Source organism: Acartia tonsa, chromosome 15 (genome assembly GCF_053477335.1).
Source record: "Acartia tonsa isolate MP-2025a chromosome 15, ASM5347733v1, whole genome shotgun sequence".
In the NCBI taxonomy this organism is placed as follows: domain Eukaryota; kingdom Metazoa; phylum Arthropoda; class Copepoda; order Calanoida; family Acartiidae; genus Acartia; species Acartia tonsa.
Window position 1 is genome coordinate 20,181,219 of NC_137274.1, and position 10,868 is coordinate 20,192,086.

General features: G+C 32.2%; 1 long non-coding RNA gene across 1 annotated transcript; it reads right to left on the bottom strand.

Annotated features, from left to right (window-relative positions):
* Positions 1–400: 400 nt before the first annotated feature.
* Positions 401–2,035, bottom strand: LOC145307610 (uncharacterized). The gene is made up of 3 exons (XR_013875516.1): positions 1,974–2,035; positions 943–993; positions 401–482 (listed from the first exon to the last, which is right to left on the bottom strand). It is a non-coding gene; the product is annotated as an uncharacterized LOC145307610 (long non-coding RNA).
* Between the last annotated feature and the right edge of the window lie 8,833 nt (positions 2,036–10,868).

Below are 10,868 nucleotides of genomic sequence, written 5' to 3' on the forward strand. Positions count from 1 at the left end.
TACTCCTTGGATGAAGTCTTGTCTGGACCTTTGCTTAAATTTTCATTTTGAGAAAAATTATTGGAATCTTTTTCTTCCGGCTGAGCTTTAGATTTAATTGATTCATTTTCAGCAAAATTAAATTCTGTAGTCGTATCATCTAGAAGCTCTTTTTCTTCATATTCATCTAGTGAGTAATCCTCTCCTTGATTAGAATCTTCGAGTATAGTCCCTTTTGTGACAACGCCTTTTTTGTATTGTCACAATAGCTTTTGATAGTTTCTTTTAGGTTAGGTTAGGTGATCAATTGGCCCTGCAGGGGTTAAAAATAGGTGAAAATTGACTGTAAAAACGTCTCTTAAGAGAGGACATCAAAAAAGGGACTATACCCAAATCTTCTTCTAATGCGTAATCCTCTCCCCTAATAGAATCTTCATCTGATGGGTTGGTTATGATCTTCTTTTTGTTGATGTCAGAAGCATTCCCATCTTTTTCATTGCTATCTAGATAATCAACAATTACCTACCACATCATTTATATCCCAGGTGTTTGGACAGAAAAGGAGACATTACACATTTGAGTGTCATGGACATCATTCTCGCACTTATGAGGTAATTGATGAGGTATCTAACTCGTCAATTACCTTGTACAGTCAAGGTTGCTGAACATGACCAAGTTTTTCTTTTGTCCAAACATAGGGTGTATTAGGTTAAGTAACACCCAACAGGCACCCAACTCTTTGATTGCATGACCTTAACCCATTTGTAGATTACAATTATTGGTTGAAATGTTTGGACACTCAACTTAATGAACCAACCAACTAAAAATAATTAAAAGTTCCCAAGGTTTTAACATAATGAATAAGAAAACATCTATATAAAACTTGGGGGACTAGTGTAATAAACAGCCAAATTTCCCATCCCCCTTGCTTATGATATCTAATTTCTTTATACTACAACTAACCTAAATCTTCACTGATTATATCATAGTAGGTTATAGAATAATCTGTATCGTCTGAAATTATTCAAAATTAAAATCAATCTGTGGCATGTCACAAACCTCAAAACAGTTCTCAGCCATACCAAAAAAATATTTATAGCATCATATTATAAAGTATAGAGTTTTTTTATGAATATACAATGTAAAATCATAAAATTAAAAGCAGTTTATTAAAGTAAGTGAAAATCTGGTGCAGTTTCAAAATAATTATAAATCCATTATTTTGTTATAAGTCTCAAATGAAACTGACCTATCTGCCAGACTTATAGAGTAGACAAATGAACATTAAATAAAATTGTAAGTAAATTGTTGCAAAACTGCTAAAATACAGGATATGTTTAAAGACATATTTACATTTTTATGATATAAAAATGCTTCGATTATAACATTGTTGTAATATGAAATGGTATTTCAAAAATCAGATAAATAGGATAATTATTTAAAGTTAAAACATAGCATGTAATAAATAGATGTGTGGACTTTCTGGGGATGTACTGCAGTTCACAGTAAAATATTGCTGGTAACAAATATTGCCAAAAATCTATGAATGTACAGATCATGCCTGCACACTGTTTTAAGCGGCATAAGAAGGCCTAAAAATAATCTGGAATAGCCATAAAGTAAAAATGCATAATTATCTCGCAGTGCAGAGAAATGCGAGAAAAAGACCTATTTACGCGGTTTTTCTTCAGTGAAGCTTTCACTGTGCGTCTAAGGATCTTGGCTATTCTAGATAGCAGCCTTTAAAATTCATAGATTTTTGGCAATATTCGTTACCAGCAATATTTTACTGTGAACTGCAGTAGATCCCTTTCTGGTAATGATTATAGAGTTGTTACACTTTCTAAATCATAACTTACAGTTATGGGAATCATCTTGTTTATAATTGACAGGACAACTCTAACATGCCTTAATTACTGATAAGAGCTATCAAATACTGGCGTACAGATGAAACAACCCTAATTATAGAGGAGCTTTGCTTTTATTATTATTACCCTTGTCTTCCTCTCCATTTTTAAAATCCAAGTAATCATCTTCTGTCTCTACATGATCCTATGAAATGTAATATAGTTAATATATTAAGGACAGAAATATATTTTGCAAGATTTTGCTATGTGAAGGACATGAAAACCAAGTATCATGAATCTTTCATAAGTGATTAAGGAGTAGCTGTGTTTAGTGTCCTAGGGAAATGGGGATAGATGTAAAAGCTTTTGGCCTACCTACCTATTCTAGAAGAGGGAAATATAAAGGGAAGGGGGAAAGAAACCCCCATAGAAAATAGTATTTCCTGGCGTCAATAGAATAGGTAAGCCAAAAGCAGTAACATCAATCCATATTTTGCTAGAGTGCTATGAAACTTATGCAATAAGAGATATAAGTTTTCCGGAATTGTAATGTAGGGAGTAGATTTAAAATCTGCATCAAATTTTAAGGATTTTTTATAAAATTCGTTTTTTGTATAATTCTTTATCTAAAAGCGGAAATACAAATTAAGTTAATTAATTTTGGCATCCGTGATTGGTGGATTTAAAAAATCTGCGCTCTGATTGGATGTCGTACATCATTCAACCAATTAGAGCGCAGGTAGTTTAAAATCCACCTATCCTATTGGTCAAAATTAATTAACTTAAAATGTATCTCCGCTTTTAGATAAAGAATTTTACAAAAAACGAATTTTATAAAAAATCCTTAAAATTTGATGCAGATTTCAAATCTACTCCCTACATTAAAATTCCGGAAAACTTATATTCCTTATTATGCAAGGTATGATGGTATACAGGGATCTAAAGGGATAAGACAATGGCTGAGAAATTTATTTACATCCCCAATGATTGATGACACACAAAAGTACCCCTTCTGTAGATCACAGTTAGTGGATCGATGAAACGTTTGGACACTCAACTTAATGAACAAACCAAAGTTGTTAAGCCAACGAATAAGAAAACTTTACAATAAAAGTTTGGGGACTATTGTAATAAACAGCCCAATGTCCCCTTCCTCCCTGGAAACATGTTATGTCGTAGTGGTGATAACATCTATTTTGCTTATTCATCCCGTTTTATATTTGAATAGCGGTAAGCCCTTATAGGAGTCTAGGGACTTTTAAGGTGAGGGAGGGGAATAAGTCATTTTCAACTTTTAGTAGAAAAATAATTTTTTTTGAGGGGGAAGGAGGTTATTGTTTTCAATGGACAATTTCTCTTGAGATGGCGGTGGTAACCTACCCCTAAAATAATTATAAACCTAACGAGAACCTATGAGAAGCTACATTGTAAAGGAGAACCATATTGGTTCAGCAGTTAGCAAGATCCTTCACTACATACAGACACTCACATAGACATCCTGTTACTTTTATATAAGGATAGAACAGACAGTCACAAAAAATTGTTAACATTTATTTATTGTATCGTATTATAGACAGCTTTCCACGGATATTTAAATAAAAATCATAAGATTTAAACAGTTATGTTTGCCCCAAGAGTTTTAAATTTCGTGTAAAATTCTGTAATACGATAATATGCATGATTTTTCAGTATGGCTGAGAACCGGTTCTAATCCAGCGGATATTAATAGGTTTTGAAGTCATAAATATACTTACTACTTCATTGTGTAGAACTCGTGATCTAAAAAACAAAATAAATAAATTCTTATATAAAAGTAACAGGATCTCTGCCTGTTTGTCTGTCTGTACCGAAGGATCTCGCTAACCAATGAACCGATATGGTTCTCCTTGTCAGTGTAGCTTCCTACAGGCCCTGGTAAGGTTTATAACGACGTTACCGAAACTGTCCCAATTTTGTATAACTTTTGCGGAACAAGTTCCAATTACGTCATATTTTTCTTTCCCGAAAAAGAGAAGGGGGAAAGAAAAAAAAGGGAAGGGGGGAAGAAAAAAGAGATGGGAGAAAAGGGGGTTTTCCCCATCTCTTTTGAAGAGATTTTCTTCCCCCCCTCCCTTTTTCGGGAAAGAAAAATATGACGTAATTGGAACTTGTTCCGCAAAAGTTATACAAAATTGGGACAGTTTCGGTGACGTCGTTTATAACTATTTTGGGGGAGGGTACCACCGCCCTCCCAAGAGAAATCACCAAAAATCCAGAAAAATATAACTATAGCCGCATGAAGGACTTTTTGATATTTTTTATAAACAGCTGATCTTAACATTTTAAAACATTTAAGTGCACTTTGAGGCGGTAATTTATCTTCCTCTTGGTAGAGATAATATTGAGTAGCTTACTACTCAATATTATTTCCCCTACCCTTCAAGAGATCTTAAGGGATAAGACAATGGCCGATAAATTTATGTACAATGTACGTCCCCAATGATCATACACAAAATTACCCCTTTTGCAAATAAATGAACCAACCAATCATAATTAAATGATTGTCCCAAAAGTTGCTTAAGCCAACGAATAATATAACGTTATTTTAAAACTTTGGGAACTAGTATTATTAACAGCCCATTGTCCCCTCCCTTCCTAATTATTACCTTGATATAATTAATACATGTATAAGTATGATAAAGAGAGAGAGAGAAAGAGAGAGAGAGAGAGAATGAAAGAAAGAGATGGAGAGAGAAAAAATGAAAGATAGAGAGAAAGAGAGAGAGAGAGAGAGAGAGAGAGAGAGAGAGAGAGAGAGAATGAGAGAGAAAGAGAGTGAAAGAGAGAGAGAGAGATAGAAAGATTATTACCTCGAAATAAGAGTTAATTCATTTATTAGTATGATAATAAATATTGCTTTATACATTATGCATTTTTATATTCAAATCTAAAATAGTTAATATTTATTTAAAGAATCGTATTATAGACAGCTTTCCGCGGATATTAAAAATAAAAGTAAAAAATTTAAACCAGTTTTGTTAGGCCGAAGTCTTCCAATTTTCATTTTATTATTTGTTGAAAATTGTCTTTAATACGATGCAATACATTTATTTTCAGTATGGATGGAACCGTTTCTAATCCAGCGGATATTAATTGGTTTTGAAGCCATACTGAAAAAGATATAAGCTTATATATAATCAACTTTCATTCCGTCTGTAACTTGAATATGTGATTTACTTGGCTATTATTTAAGATAGACGTTTTTGGTAAAGATTTTGCTTACAAGTGAAGTTCTAATCCACAGGGATCTAAAGGGATAAGACCATGGCTTATAAATTGATGTATATTCCCAATTTTAATACACAAAATTACAAAATTCTGTGGATGATAATTAGTGGTTTTAACGTTTAGACACTCAACTTAATGAACCAATCAGTCAAAATTCAATAAAAGACCCCGTTACAGCAGCAGTTTTCTAGATTCTTTGATACAAACAAACAGACAAACATCCTGTTACTTTTACAGAAAATTTGCTCTTTAACACAGTTTGTTCGTTTGTCTGTCTGTCTGTCTGTCATTTATAGATAATACACAACTTATGGATATTGTCATCCTTGTTAAAAGCAAAGCTTTTCTATAATTAGGGTCGGTCCGTCCATCCGTCCGTACGTCTGGAAAGAATAGATTTTCTCGTTAATTTAGGCATGTTTGAATAGTCCAAACTTTGCATGATGATTCCTGTAGTAGTTAGGTACGATCAGAATAGCCGTACGTCCATTTTAGAAATGTTGGTTTTTAACTTTTTTAACAACAAATTTTTATGTAATTAAATTATCCGATTGATCTGATCTTTGGAATACTAATTCCTATGACAACTAAGTACAATGTTATAAGCATCTCTATAATCAAGTCCAAAAATGTAAGTATGTTCTAAAAAATTGTGTTGTATTTAAGCAGTTTTTCAACAAATTTGCTCACATTTTTATTTTATTTTATAATTTACAATCTGATTATTCAGTTTTGACACTCTACAAGTGTTAATGTTCGTTTGTCCTACCGTTTCAGAGCTTCGCTTTTGTGGATGTTGTCATCCTTGTTTTCCGTAAAAATAACTTAATTTCACTGAAAATTGCAAGGAAAAAATAAAGAATTTCGATTGTTCAATTTTCTGAAACTTGAGTATGTAAATCAGTTTCCAAAAAGGTTTAATTAACACCACCCCTCTCTCCCCCCCTTCCTCCCCCCAAAGTTTTATAATAACGTTTTCTTATTTTGGCTTGACTTTTATCTGAGGACTATATTAGCAACCTAAATTGAAGAGAAAATTCCTCTGTCTCAATAAGCTGGATCTTTAAATCATTTTAGTGGTGAGCCAGATCGGGGTAAGCCGAACCGATCTGGCTCACCACTAAAATGATTTAAAGATCCAGCTCAGCTAGGCATGATAGCAACTCTGATTTCTGCTAGTTTTTACCTATTTATGTAAAATTAGCGGCTGCGCCCCTAGAGGCCTCTAGTGGCACTTTAGATGTTTTTGTTTGTTAAAGTCTCTATGTTACTTCTTTGTGTTACGTTGAAGTCTTCCATAAATTTTTAAAATTTTTGATTTTTTCGTCATTTCACTTGGGAGGGTGGTGGTATAGTTATAAACATTCCCGGGTCCCATGAGAATCTACCCTGTTAAGGAGAACCCGATCGGTTCAGTGGTTAGCACACAGACAAATATCCTGTTACGTTAGTATAAGGATAAATATCTTGCTTATAGACCCTATGACAATTTTGAATAATGATAAAGGTTTTAATCAGGTTAAAATATTTAGCTAGATGAATGGGGAGAGGGGGGGGGGGAGCACAATTAAGCCATGTACATGTTAATGTAATTGATGATACTTTTTACATTTAGCAACATAGATACATAACCATACAATGCACGTTAAAAATGTTTGTCATTTTGAAAACTAGAAGAGGTAAGCTTTCCATTGGTATGTCTAACATTTTTTTAGGATAACTACGGGCTGAGCAATAACAGTTTTAAAAATCCTGCCCTAACATTTTTTACCTTATTTTTAGAGGATTTTAGGCGAAAATGAAAAAACAAATATTTTGCGGATTTTCTCAAAAAGGGCCCAATAAAAAATTTGATTGTTACCTTTTCCAGTATTACCAAGACATGTGACTTTAAGGCTGTGCAAACCGCTTAAATGGGTATTTTCAAAAACCTAGATTTTTTTAGCCTACCCGTGTAAAGGATTCTAAGGGATAAGACAATGGAGAAAATTGATGTACAACGTATCAATGTATAAAGAAAAGGGATTTTTTTCTCCTTTTCTCTCTCTCCCTCTCTTTTTCTCTCTCTCTAACTTTCTCTCTCTCTATTTTTCTCTCTTACTTTCTCTCTCTCTTTTTTTCTCCTTCTCTCTCTTCCTCTCTTTCTTTCTCTTTCTCCTTCTCTCTCTCTCTTTCTTTCTCTTTCTCTTTCTCTCTCTCTCTCCCTCTTTCTCTCTCTCTCTCTCTCTGCCTTTCTTTCTCCTTCTCTCTCTCTTACTCTCTCTCTTTCTTTCTTTCTCCTTCTCTCTCTCTCTCTCTCTCTCTCGACGTTTAAAAAAGATATAACATAATTATAGCTTTAAATCTAACTATCTATCTATCTATCTTATGATCAAAAAAATTTGGTAGATTTTTAAAAATTAAATTGTCGTTTGCGAATTTTTCGAAGGGTAGTCAACTTTGGCGCCATTTTTCGCCATGAAGGAGGTCAGCTAGATCAAAATGGACTCCAGATTCGGAATCACAGACCCCAAATTGTTGGAGAAAGTGGTCTTCAATATTTCATATAGGCCCTATGGGAGCTATAATATCGAAAACCATTTTTTTTGTGACGTTGAGGGTGGTCCTTTACTTATAATTTTGTGTAGATTCAACGAGTGTTATTGTTCGTTTGTCCAACCATTTCAGGTCTTCGCTTCTATGGATGTTATCATTCTTGTTAAGAAAAAAATTTTAACAAAAATATTTATTAAACATAAAAGTTTACATTTAAAATTCATAAATTTTAAAATAAAAATAAAATTTATTACTTTTTAATAAAAATCATATAATCATTAAAAATGTTAAAATCACATAGAATTATGTTGGTATACAAATCTGCTTACAATCCGCTGGATTAGAACCGGTTCTCAGTCATACTATCCGCGGATAATATCCACGGAAAGCTGTCTATGATACTATGTTAAAATCACATAAAATTGGTATACTATGATCTAAAGGGATAAGACAATGGCTGATAAATTGATGTACATCCCCAATGATTATACTCAAAATTGTCCCTTCTTTAGATTACTAATACTAAGTGGTTGAAACTTTTAAACACTTAACTTAATGAATCAACCAATCTAAACTCAATAAGAGTCCCCAAGGTTTTAAAGCCAACAATTTAGAAAATGTTATTATAATACTTTGGGGACTAGTGTAATAAACAGACTATTGTCCTCCCCCTCCCTAGTTGGTAAACCTATCTCCACAAAGGTATAATTATATTACATATTATATACTAGCGACTTTGCTCCTAGAGGCATTTAGGAGCACTAAGGTGGGTGGGGGGTTAGGTCTATATTTTATTTTAGTTTCTAATAATTATTTTTGGACGGGGGTCATTTTTTGCATGGGGTGATTTCTCTTGGCAGTTTGTGGTACCCTCCCCCCCAAAATAGTTATAAACCTTCCCGGGACCTATGAAAATCTACCCTGTTAAGGAGAACCCGATCGGTTTAGCGGTTAGCGAGATCCTTCAGTACAAACACACAGACATCCTGTTACTTTAGTGTAAGGATATGAATATAAAGCAACTTATAGTGCCTATAAAAATGACGTCATACAATGCAAATGGTCATTGATAGGCCAGTATACATTTTACCATTGGTAAATTAAAGAATATACTGGCCTTTCATTGGACATTTGTATTGTATGGCGTCATTTCTTTTATAGGCACTTTAAGCTGCTTCATAAACAGACTGTAAGGGATCCTAAGCTTAAAAGAACACGCTTTTCGTGAACAAAAATTGTATTTTAATTCTCAAATATGAACAAATTTGATTGAGGAAATTGTAGAAATATTTATTTATCGCATCGTATTATAGACAGCTTTATTTATGTTTACAAAACTAGAATTCATTTTATGATTTTTTATTTCAATATTCGTGGAAAAATATTCGCTATACAGCGTTTTTAAGTATGGCTGAAAACTAGTTATAATCCAGCATATATTAATCAGTTTCGAAGCCATACTGGAAAATAATCTCTGACATTTTTATAAATACTAGAGGTTGCGCTCATAGCATTCAGGGGCTCTTTATTAAATGGGAAAATAAGGGCAGAAAAATAGCCTAAAACCAAACCCATCTTGTTTATAAGAATAAAATAGCCTAAAACCATCACAGGACTTATAACAAGCTTTACTGTAAAGGAGAACCATATTGGTTCAGTGGTTACAAAATCCTTCGCCACAGACAAAAAAGCTTACTACTTTATATAATAGAATACACACAATTTTAATACAACATAATTATATTTTTTTTTTGGGGGGGGGGGAAGTTAACTCCCACAACCCCATAAAACATTCTTATAATATTATAAATTGAAGTTGCAATACAAAAAAATAAGTTTTTTTTCCAGCTTTAAGTTTTATACTTATAGTTTCAATTAAAATAATAGTTATTTCTTGCATCGTATTATAAACAGCTTTCTGCGGATATAAAATTTACAATAATAAGATCAAAACCAGTTTTTTAGCCCTGAGATGCTAAAGGCACAGGTTAAAAGAACTGGTTTTAATCTTGTGATTGTACATTTTTATATTTGTAGAAAACTGGATATAATACGATGCTAGACATAGTTTTTTCTCCTATTCATGAAAACCGGTTCTAATCTACCGGATATTAATCGGTTTTGAATGAATACGAGAAAATAAGTTTTTTTCCAGCTTCAAGTTTTATACTTCTAGTTTCAATTAAAATAATAGTTATTTCTCGCATTGTATTATAAACAGCTTTCCGCGGATATAAATTTTTAATAATAAGATCAAAACCTGTTTTTTAGCCCTGAGATGCTAAAGGCACGGGTTAAAAGAACTAGTTTTAATCTTGTGATTGTACATTTTTTATTTGTAGAAAACTGGAAATAACACAATGCTAGACATAGTTTTTTTGTTTTCATGAGAACCGGTTCTAATCCACTGGATATTAATTGGTTTTGAATGAATACAATAAAATAAGTTTTTTTTTCCAGCTTTGAGTTTTATACTTAGTTTCAATTAAATAATAAAATAATGATTTTTCCAGTATTTTGTTTTATATACTTCTGGTTTTTTTTATGAAAATGAAATTCTAAAAGAAAAATATATGAAAAATGATCTAGTTTTTGAAAATAATTTACTAACAGTGGAAACATGAACATTTTCGTACACATAGAAAGTTGTAGCAATTAACATTTAACGTTTTTTAAAAGATACTTCAATGTTTTAGAAAAAATGTTCCAACTAAAAAATTAAAAATCTTTGAAATTTTGTAGAAATTGTAAGATTTTTTTTCTAAAATGATTAGTGCGCTGGGTAAAAATATTTAACGATATTTTTATGGTATATGAAAAAAAGTGACTGACGCATTTTATTGACGTTAAAATTGCTAATTTTTGGATATTCACATGACAAATATAAAAAAAAACATTAAATCATATATGATTTCATAAACTAGCCTAAGAGTTAGGGTTTCCTAAGTCTTACATATTTCTTTAAATCTATCTAAGACTTTGGAAACCCTAACTCAAAGGCATTTAGAGTTATATGAATGCCAAGTTTACGAAGATTAAAATGACTCTAAGGTCATTCAAAGAAAAAGGCAAACATATAGCAATTTTTAGACTTCTAGCTCTAATAGGAGCCAAGTAGGGAGAAAAGGATTCTCTTGCTAACCCCTCCTTATTTATTACTAAGTGTATAATCTTTTAAGGTTAAATTTAAAGAATATATCTATTAAACATTGCAATATATTATTTTTGAGCAAAGAGGTT